Source organism: Falco rusticolus, chromosome 6 (genome assembly GCF_015220075.1).
Source record: "Falco rusticolus isolate bFalRus1 chromosome 6, bFalRus1.pri, whole genome shotgun sequence".
In the NCBI taxonomy this organism is placed as follows: domain Eukaryota; kingdom Metazoa; phylum Chordata; class Aves; order Falconiformes; family Falconidae; genus Falco; species Falco rusticolus.
In genome coordinates this window covers 45,542,448-45,568,990 of record NC_051192.1, presented here as the reverse complement: position 1 = coordinate 45,568,990, position 26,543 = coordinate 45,542,448, and the positions used below count along the sequence as shown (strand labels likewise).

The 26,543-nt window shown below is 38.5% G+C and overlaps 1 protein-coding gene across 4 annotated transcripts in view; it reads left to right on the top strand.

Annotated features, from left to right (window-relative positions):
• Positions 1-26,543, top strand: part of PLEKHG1 (pleckstrin homology and RhoGEF domain containing G1) — a 136,237-nt gene that overhangs the window by 53,684 nt on the left and 56,010 nt on the right. Inside the window, exon 1 of one of the 4 annotated variants that reach the window (XM_037391971.1) lies at positions 15,041-15,144. The exons of 2 other annotated variants lie outside the window; for them this stretch is intronic. The gene's annotated coding sequence lies outside the window, so the exon portion shown is untranslated. Of the gene's footprint in view, positions 1-15,040; positions 15,145-26,361; positions 26,431-26,543 lie in introns of those variants that run through there. One more of the 4 variants, XM_037391970.1, reaches the window with a different exon arrangement.

The following is a 26,543-nucleotide window of genomic DNA, read 5'->3' as shown; positions in this document are numbered from 1 at the left end:
CTTAAGACCTGAATTACAAAGGTTTTGTTTCTGACATATCATACTTTTTAGAAAGAGATTTAGTCTTTAAAGCAAGAACTTATGCTGGAGAATCAACCATGACGAAGAGATGTTATCCCTAATTATGCCATCCATTTAGTCCTGTTTCTGGACTGAACATGTCTGTGCATTTAGCTTCCAACATTAAGCTTTTGTTTGAAGGAATGGTTGTCACCCTTAGACAGGTACTTAGGGACTGTGTAAGCTGAATAGATCAAGCTTCTTTTGTCTGTCAGTATAATGTAGGGTTTCTAAAAGTAAATGATTCTCATGCCTTATTTTGCAGCCTTCACAATTTTTCGGTGTTCTTTTTGAAATGTAAGTGCTAGCACTTGACTTTATTCAAGTCCTGCACCTCTTCTTATTTGTCTAGAAGTAGGCAACATTTCCCTACTCCCACTTGATTACAATGCTTAGGATTATTTGTAAATCAGGGAAAACTCGCCTCCCATCAATTTAGTATTAAACAGCACAGGCATAAACTTGATGAGATCAAATATTGCTGTGTTCCTAAAATAACTTGAAAAGCTTTATAAGAAAGGTACTATCTCATTAGTAGATTATTATACAGTGTTACACTTAGGCACATAAATAAGCCAACAGTTAGTTTTCTTTCTTGATTTCTCACAAGAAATCCACTTGGAACAGCCTATTCTGTCACTGTAATTGATGCAGATGTCAGGAATTCTTTTCTGCTGACATGGAATAAAGGCTAATCCAGGTCAGTCAGTACCTTGTAATTAATGAACATTCTTTTTTCTTTTCCCTTTTCTTTTTCTTTTTCTTTTTTTCTTTCTTTTCTTTTTTTTTCTCTTAGGAAAAGGGAGCAATCCCTGGTTTAAAGGTTTTGAGCTGGTCCAAAGTGATTCTGAAAGTTTTCAATGAAATGCAGATTACGGAGAAAAACTATGCTAAACTACTAAATAACAGCCCTTTTTTACAGATAATATTTACATTCGGAGGGGTTTTTGTAGGGTTTCTTTTTTCTTTTTCTTTTTTTTTTTTTCTTCCTTTTTTTGGCAGTTTGTGGACAAACAGTATCATACATTACTATATAATAGCCATCTCGGGGTGTTTGAAGGGTTAAGGGGAAAGAAAGATAAAAGCTACTTTGAGCTCACTTTGTTACCTTGAACTTTGGATGCTGTTGAATATAGCAGTCATCTGTGATCACAGGTATTTTAGCAGCTGCACAATTGAAAACTATACATGTTCAGATAGGAAATGATCCAGTAATTAAAGGAAACGGTACTGAACCTGATGACTTAAAGTCACTTTCATTCTTAAATCACATAGTTGTAGCTGTTTAGACTTTATCCTGTGATCTTTTCTCAGTACCTTGGCAGAGTACTTGAAAACCCTGATAATCAGATTGGCTGAGAGTTAGAAAGGAGATAAGGATTCAGTGTTCTGCCTTGATTTTTGTAGCTCTCCACTAGAGAAGTGCCTCCTGGCTTGAGAGGTGTTGCTTAGGTAGACTGGGAGGAAGATAGAGGCTGGTCTATTTCCTTTAACTAGGTGTCTACCTTTCTTTGTATATGTTGTGTTGCAAATATTAGTAACAGTGCAAGGGAAAGTTCTTGGGTGGTTTTGTGTACATGCCACTGAAATCCACACACCAAACAAAGCATAAAGAAATGGCCACAGATTTTTCTGTCTTCCGAAACCTCTCCAACTTAAAAATCTGAGCCAACTTACGGAACAAATGGGAAATATGTATTTAGTTCCTCTGTGTAATATAGTTCTTAATCTCTAATGTCCTTAATGTTTAATGTCCTGTGTAATATAGTCCTTAATTGTTTAGTGTGGGGGTTTTCCCTGGTTTTCTTTTTTCTTTTTTGTGTGTGTGTTTCCCCCGCCCCATATGAGAACCTTATAAAGCTCATTCAAAAATTAAGTGGGTTTGTCTAAAATTAAGTGGGATCTCCTAAATGTTGCACAAGAGAACTCTGTTTTCAGAAACACAAAACTCCCTACTACTTCTGTAATTTCGAATAGTTGCTTAGTTATCTATATATATGTATACACAGTATTATCTGCTTCTTCAAAGTACTCAAGTGTGGTTTTGCATGTTATGTCTCTTAACCTTGTGCATATGACTTAGTGATCAAAATAATATGTTAAAATAATGGCTCACAAATTTGCTTGTTGGCTCAGTCCTAATTATGACTTCTGTTGCTGAAAGTTCCCTTGTCATCTCTTCAGATTCTCCAGAGAGATTATTATTGCTAAAATGCCAAGATTCCTCTTTATCAATATTGGATATAGAAAACAGTACACTGTAAAACAGTCTGATGCAATAAATGTTGAAATATACAGTGATTCACTGGCTTTATTTGCCACTGTGGTAAATAAACAGATACACAGGTTTTGGTTAAAAGTTCTAAGGGCACTGCATGTAACTCTTAATTTTCTGCTTAAAACATGTCCCTTTCAGAGGACTAATGTGTTGCACTGGAAGCTGAGTAATTTAGGCTGATCAGTGGACCACCAACTTTGAGAATAACAGAAAAAAAAACCTGAAGAAACTGCATCCTGAAGCAAACACACACACAAAATATCTATTTGTTGTCTATTTTGGGTCATACTCAGTTAGCCTACAGTCAGTCAAAGTCCTTGTGGCCGGTGTTTCTGAACTCACTGGCTCCTTACCCAAGGCCTAATCTGCAAAGTAATAATTGAAAACTTAGCCTTTTATCTTAACTAGCCACGAGGCGGTCAAGCGATTGGTAAGCCAGTTGAAAATGGTTTTATACGTATGCATATATAGACCCTGTTCTATTTCCAGTCTTATTTAGGTGATTTTCAAAGAGAAAACTACACAGAGAACTCTGAAGATCCTTTATGTGGAGCAAGGGAGGTTTTGCTGTGTACATCTGCTTAAGATTGGGGTCTGCTTAAAATCATGTATAGTGCTTGCATTATTACATATTGTATTCCCCTCCTCCTGTATTCAGTAACAGGCTCCAGCAGCACAGCTGGATTTTGCAGAGGTACAGTCATAGGCAAGGAGACATCTGAGCTGGTGCTGAGTCACAGCCCTGGCGCTCAGGAGGCTCACGTGCTCATTTGGGCAGGCAAACACTACTGCCTTCCTGTGTGACCTTGGCACATAGCTTAATGTACCTACAGTATAATTGTGACTGGTATCACAAAATAGTCTTCTGAAGTTTATTCAGTATATTTTAAGGTACTTTGAGATCTTCATGTCAAGATATTACAGCAATACTTTGTATTTAAATGAGATCTGGTAATTGAATGTCCAGATAACTTGTGTTATGGATGACATTTCTCTGCTTACAAAAAGAAAAGAAAAAAGTTTTGGAACATCTCCTTTAAGTTGTGCTGCTGATAACAGCGATTCTAGTGTTAGCATAGAGAAAATCTAATCTTAAAGTACTGATTGCAGTAGAAATCAGCATATTTGGACTCAGTACTACGAAGTTCTTGGAATAAGACATTTAAGCAAGTGACTAACTTTAAATAAATGAACAATTCATAGATTTAGAGAGGTTGACATGCTCATGGCTAAGTGCTTGTGTTACAATTCTGACCTTGCAGGAGAAGAGCTATGATTTCATGATACAGCTAAGCAGATTTATCACTAGTACTATAAGAAGGAAGAGTCCCATTCTCTAGTCATGTATTCACCTACCTCTGCCTGCTGTGACCTGGCATGCAAACCATGATGTTTCAGGAGCAAGACCAGCAGGAAAGTAATTTTTTTTCTTGATTTTTGTTGGTTTTTTTCTTGTTTGTTTTGTTGGGGTTTCTTTGCATCTGAACTGTTTAGCCATTTACGCACCAACTTACCGTGGAGCTTTGCTGCTAATCATCCATGTTGGTTATAAATATTTTGCAGGGCAAATCATACTTGGTGCAGTGAATTTACCCAACTTTATGCAAGGTAGATGTAAAGACTGCATTCAAGATTACTTCAGCATTTAGTGAGCTGTTCTGCTTCATGCATGCTGAGGAGGTAACTGTAGCTCATTTTCCCTCCTCCATAGTGTTAACTCTGTGGTAATGAAATAGTGGAGCTTATGGACTCAAGCAATAAAATCACTGCCTCTGAAGTAAATGAGGGGCTATTTCTCTTCCAGCCAGGGCAATGCAATACTTTTAATGCCAAGCTGGGAAAGGGTGTAAATGATAGCTTTATGGAGAACAACAGGCACAGCTTGCAGAGGGAAAGTGGTGTTTTCACTGGTTCTTGGGCAAGGCTTTGAAATCTGGATCTGTTTATTTCCTTGCCTATAACACTTAGGAGAGTTAGGAACTTGCCTAAGGAACCTGATAGGAACTTGACCGTGTTCTAGGCAAACCATAGGGAAGAATTTAACTTGTCATCTTAGGGGATTTTCCTCTTTTCTTTCCCTCCTCCATGGTTAGTTAGTACTTCATGATGTTTCACTCTGTCCATGACCCTTCTCTGTTCCGATCATCCCAGATCCCATTCCAAGGTAAAAAAAGAAGCTGCTGCCAATCATACCTTTATAAAGTACTAACTATCCAGTGTCATAAGACTCTTTAATGCCTACTGCTTGTATTGTTACAGGAGATGGCTGGCTGCAGCTGGAAAGAGGTAAGGTCTGACTAGGACAGAAAACTGAGGCTCGGTGGCTGGGTCTTTTTCAGGTGAAGCTTCACCCATGCTGTAACACAATGCGTTTGTCAGAATGTTGACTGTTTTGGTTGAGAGGTTAAATTACAGTGATAGTTACTCTTTGATTATGGATTTACATGACATGGTTTTCATACACAAAAATAATCTCAAAAACATTTTTACAATGATGGATTCTGCAACTCTCAAGCCCTCCCAGGTCTCTTCCACTTGAATTCAAGGGAGGTAGCATCATGGTACTAGAATTCAGGAGAATCTGCTGTACTTGGAGATTACAATCCAAAACAGAAAGCATGAATCATACTGTCTTTAGCAAAAATAAATCTCAGTATCATGAGCATAAGGAAGGCAGGTATTATTTTACTGACAGATTAAACTGTCCCAATTTGGAGGTGTCAATGGGCAAATACACACAGAGGAGGAAAAAAAAAGTTTCTAGGGGTTTCCTCTGAAACTGCATCTCTAAAGGGTGCAAGAAAGGAAACCCTGCTGTTATTCTATAATATATATGTGTCATATATAGACACAAGAGTCATCTATATGTCATATACAAGAAATTACATAAAATCATGGATTTGCCTTTAAAATAAGATACAAATGTGTGGTCTTTTCAGAAGTGCTACCTTTCAAACCCCTGGGACTGTATTTACCAATGATTTGGTATAATTATTTGGTTGCATTTAGGATGCAGTGCCCAGACTGGCTTATTATTTGTAAAATGATAATTAAATAAAACCTGTGGTTATGATCTGTGCTCTCCAAACCTCTATTCTGTCTGAAGCAGAGCAAACAGGAGCTCTCATTTTAAGGGGTATTTCTGGTGGATTTTAATTTTTTTTAAAACTATTTGCTCAATGGTTGCTATAATCCTGTTTAAAAGTGTTCTTTTTTTGCTTACTCGAGCATGTTCTGTCTGGCTACCATTGTTTCATCCTTCATTCATAACTGAGTAACTTAATGCTGAAATCAAACAAGTTTGAGTTTCAAACCCAGACAAGGTTTTTCTGTCATTCCATTTTCATTTTACTTTGTGCAAACAGGTAGTACTTTTGTTGGCTGTTCTGTAGCTAGCAGTTGCATTAAAAGCATTTAAAGCCGATTTTCGTACAGAGTAAACATTTTGTGGTTAGAAGGACTTAATTAGCTCAGGTGCCTTTACTGCCAGTATATACCTCCTTATCTTGAAAGTAGTATCCACCAACTAATCCTTTTTTTATGTTGAGCTTTGGAATTTCCCTTGAAATGCCTTTTTGTAACCTCTCCCAGTATAAATGGGAAGTGAACAGACTGTCAGGTAAACACTGAGGTTGCAGGGAAGCAGGTTAATAATACCCATGAATATAAGTTTCTTCTCACCGGTGGCAGGTTGGATGCCTGTGATTAATCTCAGAAAGAGTGCCAGAGGTGTGCTTATTCCTATGATATGGTTTGTTACCTTTGTTGTACCATTTTACAAAGGAATCTTTTCTTGTGTTCATGCATGAGAGGACTGAATTTGTTAATCAAATGTCCAAGGCTATGTTTTCAGTGCTTAAAAGGAGGGAATTGTTAAACCACAATAGCTAATTTGCGATAGCAATCTCAATGTGAAATCCTAGTGGGCAGGTAGATTTATTCCTCTAAAGCAAGCTGAGATGACAGTGTATTCTCCAGTTCAGTATGAACAAAACAGTAGCCTATTTCCATTTTACAATGATGGAACTAACTCAACTTTACTCCCCTGACATAAAAAGGTATCGGTTTAGTTGGGTTTTGGTAAATTCTGAGCCTCATTGTGAAATGGTCTTTCTGATTATGGGATTAAAGGTAATCCTAGAGAATCCTGATAAAGATGGCTCAAAAAGAAAATCTGTAAACCCATTGTATTCCATTTCTCAGGTTTCTGGTTTTACAATAGTTATGTTACTATCGATATGATTGAACTGACAACCGGTGAATTGAGAGTATCACATCATAGGAGAAGAATAAGGAGTATGGCAGTGCTTTTGCCTCTCCCATACTGAGGGAAAATGTCCAGTCTGATGCTTTAAAGGTAGTAGCGATGAGAAGTCGAGTCAGCCAGAAGTAAAGAAATACTAATTTTGGCTTAGCCAAAATGCCGTACCTGTATGGTAAAAGAGGATTGTAGGCATCATACCCACCCCACGAACTTGGGTGGTTTGCTATTTCAGATTGGATCATGGTGTATGCCTTGCTTATCAGAAGAAAATAAATTCTGATTTGGCTTGCGTCTGTTTTGTTTTTCTTCTTCAAGATACTGCAGCAGCAACAGCAGCAATATTGCTATTAGTATGTAATGGAGAAAATTGGGCTGGGCTAAGATGTTGTGTTTTTCCTGTGCAGTGGAGGATAATTGTCTCTTTTTTTTCTCTAATACTCCTTGTGTTCAGGGTCTGAAGAAAGGATTATGGGTGCCCCTGTTTGAAGAATTTTTTTGAGATTTAGGGGGGCTGCTGGGAATTGACCCTCAGGCAAGTGTCACAGCCATGGACACAGATGTTTTGACTGGAAGTGATCAGGCTCCAGCTGGCAGGACAGTGCAAGAAAAATGCTGCTTTAGACACAATAAAAGCAAGTGCTTGTGAATATGTTATTTCCTACTGTCAGTTTAACGTGTAAGGGTAGTACAGAATATGCTGGCTCAGAGGCATGTAACTCAGAATTTAGGGTTGACTTGCACAGATCAAAGACAGAACTCAACCAAAAGACTAGTGCAGATCTTGAAAGATCAACTTATTACTTTTTCTATCTTTTTAGGATGTAATAATTGACAGATCTGAATGTAATGCTGATCAACAGTAAGATTTAAAAAGAATGATCCAGTTCCAGGGGAAACTCGGAAATGTAATAGTTTTCGGGACCCAGTCTCTTGTGGAATGGAGTCGGAGATCTTTGTTTTTTATCAGAGAAAGGGTCATAACCTCATCAAGCATTCCCTCCCTTCCTCATGAATCCCCAAAGGTGCAGTACTCTTAATTGCTTTTGGCAGAGAAAAACTATGAGGAAGTCAGGGTATATGTTTTATGTTACTGTCATTAGTGTGAGCTAGTTCTTAATCTTAAAATTACAAAGACATATGAGGATATATCTAATGCAGTTTCTATTTGTTTCCAATCCTCTAGGTTCTAGAAGGTAAACGGTGATAGATACATGCTTAACTTGAAGAAAATTTAAAATACTGTAAATGCTTAAAATTCATGATGAATAAAATTGCCTATTTCTTTACAAAATTGGTGAGCGTCTCTGCATGTTAGTGTGATATAATGTAATAACGACTGTACTTAACAGTCCATATACAACACAGACTATTCTTCATATATTTATACTTGCTAGATCTGTATTAAGAGTAACTTGTAAGGTGTTACTAATCAGTATAGCAACTAAACTAAAAATGCAAAGCCTAGTTTAGCATTGGGTCCTAATTTTTGTAAAAAGACTTATTCTTTGCTGTCTTGATAGTATGACTCTAAATCATATGTTTATATTCTATATCTAGACTATATTGATAGTATATGCTTAATTTAGCATTAAGTATAGTCCAACAACAATGGCGGGGACTTGGTGGTCCTGTGGCTGCTCCTCCTGTAAGCTGAGCAATGTTAAGAGAGCTGGTAGCTCTCCTGCTGTTACATTTGCACCTATGTGTTGTAACTGTGCCTGCTCAGAAATCCATAGCTAAGGTTGTCACGTGACCGTATCTGTCTTCCCCAGCCAATGCTGCCTTTAATACATTGGTCACTGGCATTTCTGTTTATTTTGGGAGATCCCTGTTGTATTATTACTCTGTAAAAATGCATACCTAAAAAGAAACCAAACCCAACCAAATAACATTTATCTGTAGGATAATACAGTTCATAATAGAGCTGTGGTATTGTCGCAGTCTAGGTGAGCTGTCTAATAGTGATGGGAGAGCTTTTAATTAAAAAAAGGGAAAAGAGTGAAAGTATTGCTAGTGAATTAATGCACATACAACTTCTAAGTAAACTCATCTAGGATATGTTTAATATTAAATTGAGGAATTCTGCTTAAGAAGATAGGTGAGATTGCTCTGACCTTCATTCTTTGCTCACAAGTACAAAGTTAAGCGTGTGTGATAAAGATAAAAGTACGTATTGCCCTTTGCTGAACTGGGCCCAGTAGCAATATTTGAATGTGATGGCCAAATCCAGGGCTGTTCAAAATAAGCAAAACTTGGAACTGGGTCAGGTATTACCTGACCAAGGTTTTTTTCCTTTTTGATAGGCACAGCTGAAATTCAAACACTGCTTCCTCCACATTCTTGAGATGTATTAGAAAGGTGCATGAAATGTGTCAAATAACTAATTTTTGAACAAGTGTAATACAAAATCTCCAAATTCTTGGATGCTGATTACAATACTGAAAGGAACAAATCTGTTCCTGGTTGCACAGGAAGGAGCTGAAAACACAAACCATGCATTTACTTGTGAATTTTTGTTCAGGAAGATGTAGCTCATTTGCATAGTGCTGCCTGAGGGAGGGAGCTGGAAGATGATCAAATTAGTATTCAGTTTATTTGTGCAGAGGCTTCGAGTGTTACCACTAGGTCAAGTTTATTTTCCTTTTTTGATCAAACTTGCTGCAGAACTGAAAAGTTAAAAAGCCCTATGCTGGTGGTGAGAAACAAGCTGCCTCCTTTGCTCCTTCCCCTTTGCTGTCCTATTTCCTTTTCCTCCCATCCAACCCTAAAACTTTCAATAATTACTTTGATGATTGAAATTTTGGAAATGTTCCCAGTGGTCCAGACCTGCTAGGACTAATTAAACCCCAGAATCTGACAGTTTTCTTAATTTAATATTGAGCTTTGTAAAGCCTATCTGAAGATGTGATTTCTATTATCTCTCTAGGGGCCCTGACTCACTTCATACTTTAATACGATTTCTAGGGAGTAAACTTACTTTATCTTTAATTCATGCAGCTCTGAAGTTTAAAAAGAATTAATGAAAAACCTGCATTAATTAGTCTTTTTTCATTTGCTGTTTCCTCATTGCAAACTTCGGTCAGAACACATGAGGGACAGGTAGTTTCCTTGAAGCTTAAATGAACAGGATGCTGGCCCCCACCCATGAAGTATTTTAGTTGGGTTTGTGGCATGTATTTTAAGAAATTCAGAGGCGTACGTAGCTGGTGATGTTCATAACTGCTGAAGTTAGTTCTCTGTATTTTCCAGGAGCTTTCTTTTGAGTTTACTGTTTGGCATGCATGGAAGGATAGCCCCTGTTTGACAAACATTGATGGAACAATAAATTGTAGTTATTATGCAACTTAGTGCTTAGGTGGTACATGTTTTGCCCTCCGATACAGCTAGAACTTATCTTTTAATGCTAGGATAATTTCAAATAATATTTAGACTCTTTATGAACATTTTACTCTGGTACCAACAATATAAGCCATAGAGAACATGACCAGTGATGGTGAGCAATACAGGTATGTTAGAATATGTGGTAATTGAACATTTGGTGTGCCCTGCCCATTGAATAACTAATTTATATTTCTAGGACCTAAACTCTTGTACTCTTCAAAGTTTTAAATTCTATTTAATAGGAAGGTCAATGTTTATATCACCACATATTCAGCACATATCAGTGGCTGATTATGATGTGTGGTGCTTCACCCTTAGCTTATTGACTAACGTTATATATGTGTGAAACTGACCTAATGCAATACACATGAGTTTGTCTTTGCTAGCAAGAAGTAATATATACCCTTGGGATTTCCTTAGTTAATCTGGAACTCACTTTTATTACAGAGGTTAACTCTGTGTTCCAGACTGAGGCTCATATTTTAAGTGTTGCTTTTGTTCAAAATAGTCTTAGAAAAAAGACACTCTCTTGCTTATGTAGCTGCACGGCAGAAATGTTTTCATTCTTTACCTCTCATTTCTACTTTTTCTAAAGATTTGCAAGCTTACAGTTTTGGATTAGGAAAAGTAGTACTTTAAGTAGAATAATAACTTAAAAAAAACGAACAAACACCAAACCCAGAAAACAACTCTTTGTCCCTCCATAACCGTGTTTAAAAAAAAGAAAATCCAGTATTCCTACATACCACGGGGAAAGAAGTTAGGCTGGTATATTTTACTCTGTTTTTATTGAAGATATCTCTTCAGTGGCTTCTGTGGCTTTGGTGCTACTTGGTAACTTAAGTAACTTAACCATGTGTCTAGAAGAGAGAATAAAGAAAGAAATGCTGTATATGTAATACGTGCATTTAAGAAGTTTGAGAGGGTGGGGTTTTTTGTTTTTAAATTATTATAGGTTATATAATATCCAACTAATGAATTTCCTCTTTTGTTGGCAGAAAATAGATTTTTTCTTCCCATTTCACTTGCCAGATTATGTCAGTGTAGGTTAGTGATGCAGAGTGTGTGTGTGGTGGTGGCGACATTGCTATTTTAAGAAAGTATTTTCCATCAGTCCTTTGTGTAGTCTGTACAGGGAGTTTGAGTCCTAGCCATAGTGCAAATTAGCCAAGCAGCATTTCCCGGACAGCTTATGGAAAGCAATTCTGGAGGATTCCCAAACTTAAATAACTGAAAGATACTGCTTGATGTGCCTGCAGTTCTCTGGAACTGGAATCCAAAGCTGGCAGTGGAATAAACACACTCCCCAAGGAGGCTGAAGATGCTGCAGAGCAGCAAATGGGGAAGAAGAGTTTTCTCGAAGGATGTTCTTTTTTTTCTTTTTCTTTTTTTTTTTTTTTTTAAATAAGCAATATTCCTATTTGAGGCCTGCAGTTATGGCAGGTGTCCAGCTGTGGTATCAAAACTGCAGTTTTAAAATTGGAATGAGAGTATAGCTCTTAGCTACTTGTTAATCCTGTGCTGAACGTCTCCAAGAGAGTAACCAGTTACACAGCTTCACAAGTGCAGAAGTAATCATGGTGGAGTGAAGGACCTTACTCTGCAGACGTGTTTCTGGACAATAACATTTCTAGACTGTTTGAAGACAGCAGTAGCTAATTATCTGTTACTTGTTGGACTAGATGGGAACTATAACATATATAGAGTTATGCCTCCAGTGAAAATGAATCTGCATTTGCTGTAGGACGAGTTTCTGGGGTAAGCCTTTTCCTTTCTTTTACCTTTTCCATCTTTCTCACTTTTCCCTGCTTCCTCTAAAAGTTTTCACCAGTATTTGGTGTTCCTATAAGACCCTAAAACCAGAGAATCTTTTCTTAAAACAAACAAACAAACAAAAAAGAATGAAAAAAAACACCAAAAAACCCAAAACAACAAACAACTGGTAGTGCTGTTCTTTAAAAGTATGTATGACACTTTTTTTGGTTTGTCATTTTTGTGTCGTGGACCAGCTATGTAATGTAATACAGTAAGCACTTAATGACTGTTGAGCAATTTAAAATAGGAAGGTTATTGTGATACTTCATTTAATTTTGAAGGTAACCTTAATTTCTAAGAATGAAGTAGCAAGAAAAATGACAAATACTTATAGTCTGTATCTTCATACCAAACATTTCCTGAGGCGGGGTTTTCCTGAATTGGTCCTTGAGTCTAGCATAGCTGGGATGACCAGTCCCTTTGGCTATTGCAGCATGTTCATCTCAGTGTGCCTGTGTTCTGTCATCTCAGTGATGTACCCAAATGTCCTTAATTCACTGCTTGAGTGGCAAATATTAAATGCTGTGGGACTGTTTTGATCATCATCATAATTGCATTTTGTGTGGGTTGACATAGCTGTACAAGAATGCAAAGCCATGTTACAACACTAAGTTTGTTATTCCTGGGTGTTTGATTTGCCATTTCTTTTTTGGGGTGTGGGGGGGTGGAAAAGGAAGATACAGATAGAAACTGCAGAGTTTGAGTGTTTCAGAAATGCTTTATGCTGAATCTTTACCGAAACTGTAGTAGTGCAAAATATCTTGTATTTTTGTGTCAGTATAATACCTTGTTCCTGTCACTGTTAATGTTTTATCTCCAGTGATTGATTTGTGGAAGTGTGTTGCACAGGGGCATGTGAAAGCTTAAGCAGTTGTTTTGTTTAGTCAAAGATCAAACAGGTTGTGATCTCAAATACGGCTCTAGTTTCATTTGGGGATTGGAAGATTTGCTCTCTCTAAAGATCTATATAGCTTTGTTAGCTATAGAAAAAAGTTATTTAGTCATTTTACTAAAACCTTTGCAGAAGCATTCTTCCTTTACCTTGCTAGCAGGCTTTCAGTGCAATACTTTAGCTTTCTGTGGTTTGAAACAAGTCACTCGTATATGCTGGCTTTGTAAGTGCTCTACAGAAGATGAACTGATGTAAAATTATACTACTTGTTGTGGGAGAAAGTGAGAAGAAAGGAAAAGGATGCTTTTGGCACCACCCGAAGGAGATGTTGCACTAACAGGAGATAAAAATTCCCAAACTGTACCTCTGAAGCCACTGAAGTTTACTGCAACTTGGTTTTGTTTGAATCGTCTGATAGGAAATAATGTCTTTCCAGAAACCAATGTGTTGTGTGTTCGTTTATGCATGCACACACGTGTGTTGTTAGATTTCATAATCCCAGTTAAATCAATGGAACTGCATGCCTGAAGCTAAGCTTTTTATTTAAATGGGAATAAAAAGAGGAAATGGTCCATCAGCCTGCCTGTCTGTCAAGTTCTTTTCTTGGGCTTTTTAATTACCCACAAGACCTTCCTAAAGGTCCTCTGTAGGTAAGGGGACAAGCTTGTATTCTAGTTGAACCTGCAAAAACCAGCATCCAGTCTTAAGGACAGCTGTGCCTGATGGTTTGTGCAGGTACCTTTGTTCTCCCAGAGGTTTCCAAACACTTTGGTGCTGCATCAGAGGGTACAGCCCTCTTTCCCCCTGTAGCCTCTGGGCTGTGTACTCCCTGCCGCTCCTTGCCTCTGGCATGAACAGTCGTGCAGCTCGACAGTTTGAGCAGGAGCCTGATGCCGGTGAAAACTGAGCTCTGTGGCTGCAGATCATTACTCCTGTTGTAAGCACTGATGGGGCTTGACAGTATGTCATCCAGAGTGAGAGCAGAGAGGCAAGCTCACAGGTGGGCTTAACAGGGATTTAAAGTGACTCTGAAAGAGTGTCCTGAGACTGAACTAGTCTGAAAATTAAGAACCTAAATTTATTTTGTTGACTGTTTATAACTTAGCATTTAGTCTTGCAAGGTTTTTGACTAGTATATAAGACATAACAGTTTTATTACAGCCTACCAAAAGGAGTAAGAAAATATTTAAAGAATATTTTTAATATTTTTTTGTTTTGAAAAGATTTTTCCTATGTCTTTAAAGCAGAGAGAGAAAAAAACCAGCAGATGAAAAATGCATTATATGATTGTTTCCTTCAGGGATTAATCTCTTGAATGACAAGAGCAAATATTTGGGGAGATATGTTTTGCCTGTGTATGATGTGTTTTTTCACAATGCTTATAAATATATTTAATCATGTTTGCTAGCAATGTCAGGATACCTAGTGTATTTCCACCACGTTTGGATTTTGAGAATGATCTAGAGAGTACACCAGTTATTATAATCCTGAATAGCTTTTCTAATTCCTTTATTTTTATAACCTAGGGCTTTCCACTGCACTGAATACTTACTGACCTTTAATTTCATTTACTGGAGGGTGGGGAGGAAAGAGGAGAAAAGAAAGGCCTTAGGAAATCCCTTTCCCCACCCTGCCAAAGAAGGTAACTTTTGTCTAAGTCTTGTTTGGGTTTAAAGAGTGCAAGCAGAGGGAAAAATAAAAATCATTTTACATCCTTCCTAAAACCCAAATGTTGAAAGCAAAGTATCAAATATTTAGGAGCATTACAAATTTGATACAACCTCAGTAATAAATGAGTGTCAGGTGTATAAAATGTCTGTAGTCTCTACTGAACAACCTTTATTATGGTACATGATTATTTCTAATATAATCTATTTACCATTTCAATAATGCTTACTTAAACTGGGTATTTATTATAATGAATTTTGCTTTGTATTCATAATGTATATACTAAATCATGTATCTGTTAAGATGCTTTTCTTCCTACTTAGGGATCATCCAGTTCTCCCAAATTGAAGTATGCAGTTGCTTACTTTTTTACTGGATTAAATCAATCCGCTCCTTTATTTCCATTTTAAATCAATACCAGACATTGGATTTAGTAATACCTCTTTGCAGTGATCCAAGGGTTGAGCTTACCAGCTACTTTTTCTACAGCTGGAGAAAATCTATTTGTTCATTTCTTAACCTTTTGACATATCTGTTTTAACAAGCCTGGCTGGTCTTGATGGAGGATTGAAGTATAGAGTAACAACTACAGAAGGAAACATCTCTGTTGTTATCTGAGTATAAACTGAGCCTAATGCAATGAGGGAGGAGTATGCTCATGTAACAGATTTTTACAGACCAACCCCCACCCCCCCCTGCAAAAAAACCCTCAACAAACAACAAAAGAGAGACCCTCCTCATCCTTCATGTGATTGCCTGATGAATTTTGATGTCCTGTAATACAAGGTAAATTTTTTAAGTTTTATTCACATATCCTAGACATATGACTGTAAAATTGACTAGCAATTAGTTAAACCATTGATTCTTCACTATAAAAGCAGGCTCAATAAAGTTGAACCTGTCCTTTCATCCTGTTCATGGCAGCAAGTAAGGCAAGTCTGAAAAGTCAGGACTACTGACATTTGTGTGAAGATCCTAAAATGTCCTTACCATTGTAAAAAGTAGGGAAATGTAGGAGTTTAAAGCATCCAGAGAGGAATAGGTTTACAGGATTTGCACGTTAAGTGTTTTCTGGTGGCATGCTGTCTCTGACCCCAAGCTGAGGGGCCGTCCCAACTCATTAGTGCATGTAGGTGTTGAAGAAAGAAGTAGTTTTATCTGTCTTCTAACTTGGGCTATTCTATCCATCAAACCCTTAGGTGTTTCGGCAACTTAACACCAATCCTACTTTTATTACATGTATGAAGCATAGCATATTTAGCAAAACTCCTTAACCTTTTCTGTATTTTCCCAGAAAAGGTGGAGGGTTGTAGTAGTGTAGTATGACAACAGGTCAATTTTTTGTCCCTCTCTTTCAAAATAAATTGTATCATTTGGCAACAGATGATTATTATATTTTTAATGTATAGAATGCATAAATATATACATAGAGTTGAAAGAGTTGGGGGTTTTGTCTCTTTATATAATTAAAAAAAAAATGCCTCTTGAGTATGTTGCAGTGCTGGAGGACACCACAGGAGTTACATGTCATATACACCTGTGTGAGATGGCTTCTACACTACACTTAGGAACAGATAAAGGTCTATCCACAGCAACATAAATATCCAGATGGGCATAATCCTGACTCGGTGGGCTCCCTAGCTGAGGCCTTTGTTGCCAGCAGGACCATGAAGCTGTGCAGGAGGAGAGCTGCCCACGCCCTAGCTGGGGAATGCTGGCAGAAGATTGGTGATGGCCACCTATCTAAATGTATTTGATGTGTGGAGCAGACAGACTTGTACCAGCAGTGTAAGGAAAGAAGCTAATCTCACACAGTGGAGCTTTCTTTTGTGCTAGCAAAGTGGATCACAGCCTCTTTAGGCTTCTGCCTGTCAAGGCTTACACCTAGCGTTCCCGATGCGGCAGACAAAGACCTATGGCAGATCTGCACTGAGCAGCATTTAAATTTTTTTGTAGGCTGTTAAAGGCAAGGACTCACAATTGTTTTCACAAGCTAAATCTCTGGCTCCAGGGCCTGTTTTCTAAAGTTACTACTCTTCCAGCTTCCCCTTGCTTGAAGCCCTGAGTGTTTAGCATTGACAAGGGGCATCAAGTCTGGAAACCCTCAGCAAAGGGCTGTTCTGAAAATTGGGGCCTAATTCCCTTGCTGTGACACGGAGCTCTACGTGAGAAGACTGTCAAAGATCCCAGACTAACTGCAGTGCTAAAATTTCATTATGTATAATCTCTGCCTTCACTGTGGTGCTGTACTCCCATTTCTTAAAATTGTACTAAATGCCTTGCATTTCAAGTGGGAATTTCTGATGAGCTATACAGCTGCCATCAATCAGTATCAGTTTTCCAGGCATGAGCACAAGTAAGTTGTGTCATCAGATAATCAGAAGAAGCACAACTGATAATTTTTTTCTTCACTGTGGGTTGTTTTTCATCTAACCAACCTCATGAGATGGACTCCAGGGTATCAGCTGAAGTATAAGTCTCCTTTTGCATCCTCTTGCATGAACTCATTTGTTCTGAGGACGGGAAAGGATAAATCATCCACACTGAGGGCTCAAGACTTATGTCCATAGAGAAAATGGGCCAAAGCCACTTAATTTTTATGGCGGGTTAGAATATAACTTCTTTTTCAGAAACTGTTTATCTAATTTTAAAGCTTTAGATGTATATATTAATGGGATATCAACTGAACCTTTTAGGTGGCCTAGCATGTGATTGATGCGGTACATCCCCGTGAGAAAGAGCAGCTTGTCTTTTAAGTGGGTAAAAACTTACTCTCTTGGGCTACTGATGCCTAGTTAGTAATGAAAAGTTGGGGGTTTTTTATAGTACTAGGATGGTTTTTCTAGTTTCTGACTTAAATACAATAAATATTTCCTTAAAACTCATACGGGAAAAGTCCACGGCTAAGCACTTTGAAAATCTGAAAATCCCGAGCTGCTTGCAATACCCCTTCTGTTCTGCTTTTGCAGGTCTGAAGATTTTTTTTTTTTTCTTAAAATGAATCTATTTCAGATGAGAATATGGAGTTGCCTAGGGAATTACCTTTATTTAAACTAACAGTATAAGCTCTCACTTCCCATGGCCATTCATCTTTGTAACAAAGGAATAAATGAAGGGGGCAAGTGGGAGTGCTAAGGAGAGATTCCTAGCTACATCACTATGTGCAGAGTAATATTAGAGGCTCAAAGCAGAACCACTGATATCAATGATAGGTTCCTGTATCAACTATGTTAGTTTGAAAAGAGAAAAGCAAACATAAGAGAAGGAATGTCAATACAGAGGGAAAACGGTGAGCCTCCAGTGTAACATACTCAGTGCATACTCCATAATTGTTTTCCTGTTTGCTAATGGTGATTATCAGGTCTTTTATCTTAAATACGCTTCTTGCCACCTCTGGATGTGAGAGGCAGAGTGCTGACACAGTGGGACTTGAAGTTTGAACTATCCTTTTCAGGGTATTTGGAACCTGATAACAAACCCCCTCCCTGGTCCCTCCAATAAGAAACTGGCAAATCCCTATATTTGTTTTGCTCACATCCCTGTATGTCAATGTTAGCATGTGGCTGTTAAGAAAATTAATAAATGGGAGACAACAACTCAAAACTCTATAGATTGGCAGTGGTGACTGGTTAAGTGTTGAGTGTGTGGGACTTCTGTTCTAGCTTTCCTAGGCTTTTATCCTCCCACATTACACCCCAGGCAGTATTCTTCCAAGATAGAGCTATTGATAGATGCAGAAGTATTAACAACAAATTATCTGCAGCATCGGGACTTTCTCTTTAATATTCTTCTGACACAGGAAATCCTTCCTCCCCTAGGCATGAATAAGTTATAAATAAAGCACATATAGACAAAACCAATATATGTTAAATGTAGTGATTATATTGGATTAGAGTTTGTTTCTCTACTTCTGGAAACACAGTTTGTGTTGATGCTGTTTGTCAAGTCCTAAAAATGGCTTTATGTTGTTGTACCTCAAAGGGCAAAGGGGAATACTGGCGCTGAAGCCCCTTCTTTTTAATTCCAGTGGATCTGTGCTGTGCTTGTGAGAGATGCTTTTATCCTTACAGCTGTGACTCCACTGTCTCTGGTAATTTTGCCATTGAAGATCTTTTACATCTGGTGAACCATTGGCAGCTTCTCTTCTTTCCACCAATGTGCATATGAACGTCACACTTTAGCCACGGAGCTCTTGGGTTTTGATGTTGCATTTTTCTGACTTGAGGTCAGGTATAGCAGTTGCCATGCGAAAGGCAGCAATATGATCACAGTCAGTTTAAATTTTCTTGCTGTGTGGTGTTCAGGCCTTCAGCAACCGATGCCTTTGTCATTGTTTTCAAAGAACTTTGTTCTAATTTCATCAGGAGGGGAATGTTTCTCCCAGATTGTTTTTCTAACCTTCAAAATATTTTGCAATGAATTTCTAATTGGCAGGGTCTGTGCATAGTTTAAAGGTTTAAAATGTTTCAAGTCCTTTAGTCTTAGATTATAAAGAACATGTATTCACTGAAAAATCACTGGAGTGGAAGTTTTAATATCTTTTGGTACTCTATTAAGTGATGCAGATCAATTGGAAAAGGCACCTGTTTTGCTCTCCTGATGCTAGTTGTGCTGGAGAGGAATATTGCCATTCTTATAGCTCATTGTACTGAAAGATAAATGCTTTTGCTTGCAGAGATAACTAATTTCATCTATGGCTGTATATAGAAATTGATGCAAAAGAAGAAAAATGATATGGAGGGGAACTGACATCCTTCTGTTTTGCTGAATAAAGTTAATGAAATTACTTGCAAGCCCTTATTCATTTTAAATATCTTACCGAATAGTTACGGCTGATCATCTGATTGCATTCTGTTACTGATCTAAATTACACAAACTTCACAAATATTTTCCCAAAATCTTTGTTAATAAACCACATCAATAGCAACAGAATTTCTATACAACTGCAAAAGTGAGGCGCTTCTTACTGAAGTTCTGCCTACATGAGTAACAAATTATAGGTAATGCCAAAGGGGGAGACTAGGAGAATGCCCAGATAAACTTCTTTTAACCTGTGTCTCTTTGTAATAAAATAATGGTAGTCAGGGTTTCCAAAGAGATGGGGATTTGAAAAGTGAGCATGCCAGCTAATAGCTGTGGTAACAGGCTGAACGTAGTGGAATAATACCGATGTAGTGGCCTCTCAGTGTGTCTCTGCGCCTCAGACCTCAATAGTGAATGCTCAGCATTGTTTGGCTGTGAAAAGTCTCAGAGCTCTTGGGATGTCGGGGCAGACTGAGGGAAACTGATTTTCAGCATGGAGCCTTCTTTTAACAGGGCTGGAAGAAGCCTAGGGGCAGTTAGCCATTCCTCCCTGCTCTTTTACTGGACCAGCTTCGTGCTTGCAGGTGGCGAGTTCCCTGCAGGGATCTTCCAGCTCAGCGGTCTACCTAAAGGAGAAGGCAAGGAAGAGAGGGGAAGGGTTTTGTTTTTTTCCCTTGCCTCTTTGTTTGATGAGTTTCATGGTTGAATGTTAAGGGAAAGCTTACCCTGGGGGAAGTTAGAAGGCTACATTTGAATTTAAGGAAAAGCATGGGCATAACAGAGGATTTGCAGCTTAATGTTCTTAATTTGATCACAGGTTTTGGAAGAAAAGTGGTTTACTGTGTGACGTTTTTTAAAAATAAACCAAGACTCTCGGTCAATCGTGAGAATGGCTCTTAAATGCTACATCATGCACTGAATTACCGTGTAAGTTCCCATGTTTAGAGGGTATGTAGTTAAACTTTTGATGTTCTCTCTAAAAACAGGAACAACAAAAGGAATTGTTTCCTAGCACGGCTTGTAGGGAAAACCCTGCAGTTCTATCACAGAGTCAATACATTCTCCCTTCCTTAGCCCCCACACTTGCTCATTTTAGACCACAGTATTTGCCTTTGTGGCCAAGTTTCTCCAAGTCTGGGCTGTGTTTTGTATTTGAGATATTGATTTGGGTCCCAGCTCTAATATTTAAATAAGCAGGGGTTTGCTACCCCTTTCTCACAGAAAACAAGCAAGCGGAAAACCCAAACAAGAGAAATGATGGGATTGAATGTCCCTGTCTGGAAGGGAGATACAGCGCGAGGTAGAAATCTGAGAAAAATTACTCCTTTAGCTGTACTAGCACTATTTAAGTAGGAGTTTAAGTTTCTGTTTTCCCCGTCTCTGATCTAAACACTGAGAAAGCCCGAGTTGTTTACTGAATACTGGCAGTTGTTTGGGCCATGGGGATGAATTTAGATGTTGTTTGTTATAGTTAACAAGCAATCTGAAAACTTGCCAGTGTAAAAGTGTTTGAAGGCTGCAAAAGAGAATTAATATGGTACTGACTGTAAAAGTCAGAAAAACGAAAGGATAGTAGGAGGCAGTTGTTATCTGATGTCTTTTCATGACTGTTTTAAATTTCTCCTACCTTGCTGTAAAACATATAGTGGTACATTTTTTTCAATGAGATTTCATGTCCTTCTCATGTTTGTATTTGTAAGGGTTTTTTCCCTCCAGATTGACAAAAAATTGCATAATAAATCCCAAGGTCAGTAGAAATCTGAAGATCTCTTTCTACTGACTTTCTTTGTTGGGTGTTATGTGTGTATAAAATTCAATTAAAATACCTCTGAATAGGAATGTTAGAGAATTTTAATACTTTTTAAGTCCATAGGATTATTTTTCTGTAACTGTTGGTAAAGAAGGCATAGGGGCTCTGCAATATATATATAGATTTAATAAAATTCCTGTCTTTCTGGTTTGAATTAAGCACATTATTGTTCTAATAAGAAGAAAGTGCAGAGAAAGGCTTATGACTCAGTCAGTCAGTTGCTGTGAATTATGCACCAAATGTTCACTGCAAGCAAGTCCAAGCCTCTAATCTGTTTGCTTCTTGCCCTGTGGCTTCTGAAGTGTGACTCTTGGCACAGTTAATCTTGAATACTGATATGTTGATAAGTGTTGCAGGCATTAACACCATCTGTACATGGGAGCAGAGGCTCCACTGCTCTGTACACTGAAACTGCAGTGATCTCAAATAATCTGAATTCCTGCTTCACTGTTTTGCATACAAAACCTCTAAGGAAAGTATTGCCTGTTGGAGACAGGAATTTTGTTTTTCTCAATGGTTTGTCTTCATGAAACGACAGCTAAAAAGTAGTAGAAAGCATTAACATGCACTGCAGAATGGCCTTAAAGCAACTCTGAAAGCATTATGAAGCTACTTCATCACAGACATGGGTCTACTGGAGTGGCTTTCACAGAGGTATGGTAAAGCTTAATGACAGGGAAGAGAGAGGAGGGGTAGAAAGGTAATCAAGGTAAACAACAGTCAGGATCATCAATAGAAAACAAAAAAATGCAGATTTAGGTTGACTGCATTTTTACAGATGTTGTGGCAGCAGTAAGACACCTTGATTTTTCTGCTGTGACCAGTTGCTTTGTTGCCATTTAGCAGTCTTAGTCTTCCTGACCTCATTTATGTAAAATACTGTACTTAAGTGTAAAAGCAATATAGTGAGAAGAGCTGTGGTATGTTGTACTCCTTTGAACTTGAACACCTGCTTGGTTTCTTTTTATTTATTTTCATTTAAAGTGCTGCAAGATTTCAAAATGCTAATTATTGTATGCTGCAAAAAATATGCCGCAATCATTTATTATGTCCTGAGTTCCTTTAACTGTTACTGAATACCTTCCTATTAGAACTGGGATTCTGAAGGAGCTGTCAGCTTACTGTTGTAATGCCAACTTGAAAATAACACCTAATGTTCCCTTTTAGCAGAGTGGGTGTAAGAAAATGCCTGATGACTTCAAATGCCAGAGCCAGTCTGTGGTGAAGCCAGACCATAAATATGTCTTAGTTCCAGCCAGGGTAGAATTTAAGGATTCTTCTCCCTAAGATGTAAACGTGAATACTGCTTTCTGCAGCTTCCATTTTTATTCAAGAGAGGAAACCCAGAAGAATTTTATTTTTTTTTTTTAATTGTGAATGCAAACATCTGTTAGTTTGATTATGGGGTTACTATTTCAGTTCTGTTTCAAAATTCTAGTTGCTAAACTTCCAGAGGTGTGGAGGAAGTTCCAGTAAGCGTCTCCAGTTCACAAGAAAATGGGAGAAATCATTTAGCTGGACTTAAAAAAAACATCAATTATTTAAAGCTTCTGAAACTCACTTCTATTTGGCATCTAATAAAATCAGCTATTACGGAGAGCTGGCTTTTACAAAATGTGGGTGTTTTTCAGGCAGTATTTTCACTGGAAATGTTTGGAAGCCAACAGAATGTTCAGTGGCAGAAGCAAACAATAGACTGATAAAATTAGTTTAAAAGAACTATCCTGTGCTAGTTATTGTAGTTAAGAGTTCTTGTTAATTTGGAAGAGGGGAGTTGTACTTTGTGGTCACACAATTACTTTTTTCACCGTAACTAGTAAGAATAAGTCCTAGATGTTTCCTTGTACTGAAACTGCACATCCCTCTCTAAAGTTTATTTTGCCTCATTTTACATTGTTAGCTATGAGACAGTTAACATTTTTTGATCTTAAAATCATCCCAATGTTCTTTGTGAAGCAACAGCCGTCTTATGCTGTGTTGGGGATGCCTAGCCAAGACCTCCAGTGTGCTTGTGCTGCAATGGGCTTTGAAAGGTTGTGAACTTCAGCAGTAACTTTAGCTGGGCTAGATGAAGTTGAAAACTTGCCTTAGCAGTAGGATGTTGGCATGACAGGACATTTGCTTGGAGCAGTAGACTAGTCCAAGAGAAGTAGAAACCAGATGTGATGTCCAAGCACAGTTAACAGTCATGTAGTATAGGGTGGAAAGACACTAGTAATGTGCCAGCAGCAAGGCCTGATCCTGTATGTGGGTGGAAAGGAAGAAGCCATGTGGATTTTCATTCAGGTCATGGCACTGAAGTTTGAACGTAAAAATACGAAAACATTCAAGCAGCATAATGTTGAATACTTACTGTTTACTCTTCCTCACTAAATGCCAGTATGGGCAGAAAAGTATGTGAAGGCTTTGTTTGCATTATCATCTAAGGTGTTATTCCTCCGTATACATTTATATCTGTGTGTCTTCACTGAATTCTCATTTGTTGCAATTTAGAATAGAATAAAATAGAACTGGGCCATCTTTTTTAAAAGATAAGCAAGCCTTCAGAATTCACAAGGAGATGGAAAATAATCCTTTTAAAAGGCCTATAAATGGAGCATTGGATCCATATGCTCTATTTGTGTTGCAGTACATCAGCAGCATGTGATGGCTCGTTCCTTTTGTTAGGTGTCTCTGCAGTACTGTGTATGGATTAAATAGCTACTGCATTGCAGAGAGTTATTAATACATTACATTGCACTTTCAGTGAAGATGTCAGTGTGTCCTTAAGCCTGAATGTACCCTGTGGTTGAGTTATGGGTTGAGTGGTTTGTTGGGTTTTTTTTGTTGTTTTGTTGTGGTTTTTTTTAAATTTTGCTGAGGATAACTTATTTCTTCAGTAAATCCTTAGCCAGCTGAGAATTAATAACATTCCTAACCTCTATAAACTCCACTTATTTTTCAAGTTTAGAAAAATCGAAGCTTTGTTGCAAAGTAAAAACAGGTTGCCCTTCTCACCTCTTAACTCTGATGCATTAATAATGTGGTCTTACAGCACTGCATAAAACAGGAGGGAGCAGGAGACGGGGCAGAGAAAGGGATGCAACTCCTAAAAGATAGCGCAGATAAAAGCCGAACACAGACATGAAATGCTAGAAAATGAGAAGTGGGGTAAAAGCTTTATTTTTCTGGCACATCTGTGTAGTGTTTCATTGGTGATGCACATTAGACAGTAAAACAGAAGGCTTTTGAGTTTCTATTCTACTGCACTGACAGCTTTCAGTGCTATGCATATTTAAAGTGATGTGGGGGTGAGGTGTTGTTCCTGGGGAAATCCTCATGTATGGGGTATACTCCTGCTGTTCTGTATGTAGGGATGTAAAGGACAGCTAAGGTCAAATGCAAATGTGCAGAGATGAAAGAGCAAGGCAGAGCAGAGTAAGGACCTTGGCTCTGTTGCCCTCTCCCCCCTCCATAGTAATGCTCATGAGAGCTCACTGTGCCAGCTTAGACCAGCAGCTGAAGCTCACGCTCCATCACTGCGGCCCCTGCTTATACTTAGCTTGCTGAAGCAGACATGGGAAGGTCTTTGTCACCGGCTGCCTCTGGGTCAGTCACTGGACTTGATTTGAGCCTTCAGAGTTCAGGAGGTTTGCCATTGCTAAATGATGAAGCTGGTGGTATCATTTGTATGTCATAGGACTACACAGAAGTGACCAAGCAATGCCCTGTGACTGGTTGATGCTCTACAGGTCCACCCAGGAGTTAGTTAAAAGCTCACACAAAGGTAATAAAAGCTCTGTGGACAAGGTGGGCACAATATGTAAGGAAGCAGAGGTCTAGAGGAGTGAATCACTATCTCCTGACAGAAATGTGTGAATGTAGAGCTTAGCAAATGTGTGGTAAATTGGCCGCATTCAGGTTATTTGATTGAGTACCTGGGTGCCTCACCGTCTATGTACTGAGGATGTTGGGACCAGTGTTGGCCATTCTGGGCCTATGAGTGTGTCCAGGACAAGTCTGAATGTGTATGTATATATTTTAATTGTAAGTGTTAAAGCCTCAAAACCTAGAAGAGAATATATGTGAGAGGGCACATCTCAATCTGAGACATGGTAGCATGGCAACAGGTTGTAAACACCTGATCTTTTAGCCTGGGTAAAAGGGACTTTCACCCTGACAGCCCTGATGTTCAGATCAAAGTGTTCCACAGCTTTGCAAATGGTTTCAAGGCTGTCTTCACTTCCTTTTTTTACCTTCAGTTTCCTGCTAAAAGGTGTTGTTTAAGGATTATGCTCTTTAGGAAAACTCGGAATGAAGCCGAGGCCACATTACATACAAGGAGAGGAGGAGTGAATTTCAAGTATGATTCTAAAGATAGAGTATCTCTTTGGGGCTAGGTTTGAGCACGCAGCTGTGAGAGCACACCTGGAAAGTGGTGCCAGCAGCTGGGAACTCTTTTGACTTCTTTTGCCTTTCACCTCTGAGATAGAAATGCCACCATCCCCTCCACAGGCCGAGAGCCCTCATCTTTCCCACCAGTTAGCACCAGTCTATATTAATTTTTCTCCTTTTCTCTGTTTCTTCTTCTTTGCTTCTGTTTCTCTTCTCACTGGCCCCTTCCCTGCAAAAATATCTTTTTTTCTTTTTCTTTTTTTTTTTTTTTTAATTTTTAAATTTCTTTTACTTTGCTTCATTGTGAATTAGCAGAGAGCATTTGATTGGTTTTCACGTTTTCTTCTGGAAGTCTTTCCTCTCCCTCTTTAAAAAAACACCGAAGCTTTGCAAGCACCCTGCAAAACCCTGCTCCTGTTTATGTTAGAGCAGAATAGGATCCAGCCATGATCCTATTGCTGAGGATCATAGTTTTGCATCGCAGGTTCATGGGAGTTTCTAACATTAAACACAAGATTTCACAATACCAGCAGGTGATTTATTTGCTTTACATGCTTATCGGCATTGTCTGCAAATCAAGGACAAATCTGCAAATTATAAATGCTGTGGAAGTGGGGGCTCTATTTGATGTTTTCACAGTGTTGTGTCTGGAAAAATGGATATTAGTGGGTGTTGCTCAGTGAAGTGTGCATTTTAAAGTTACCCACAGTGATGCCCATTGTCCTGTCCCTGAATTGCATGATGTCATGTTTCATTTAAGGCTCTTAGCGATGCTGAAGACTGTCGGTGTGCTGGGAAAAAGGCGGTGAGAAAGTTGTGAATCAGGTTTCTGTAAAGCCTTTGTGTTTAGAGTTTTGATAGATAAAAGCTGACTCATGCAATATTTCTGGCAAAGGAGCTGTACAGACTAGTAAGAGCTTCTCATTTTACCTGAGCGCCCAATGAGGTAATTCGGGAACAGCTGAAGGCAGAGCCTGTGCCTCACTTCTGCCACACAGGTAGGTCGTGGGCTGTTTGGAGAGGACTGGAAAAATAGAGAGGACTTGTTCATCCTGGGTGCGGGAAGCCTGAGACATTCCTCAGTGGTGAGATACTGTCGCAGAGGATTTTCTCTTGCAATAATGTTCTCGGACATTAGTGTGCTTGGTTGTGACAGAGGCTATTCTGCTTTAAATACGGAAGGGGGGGTGGGGGGGCA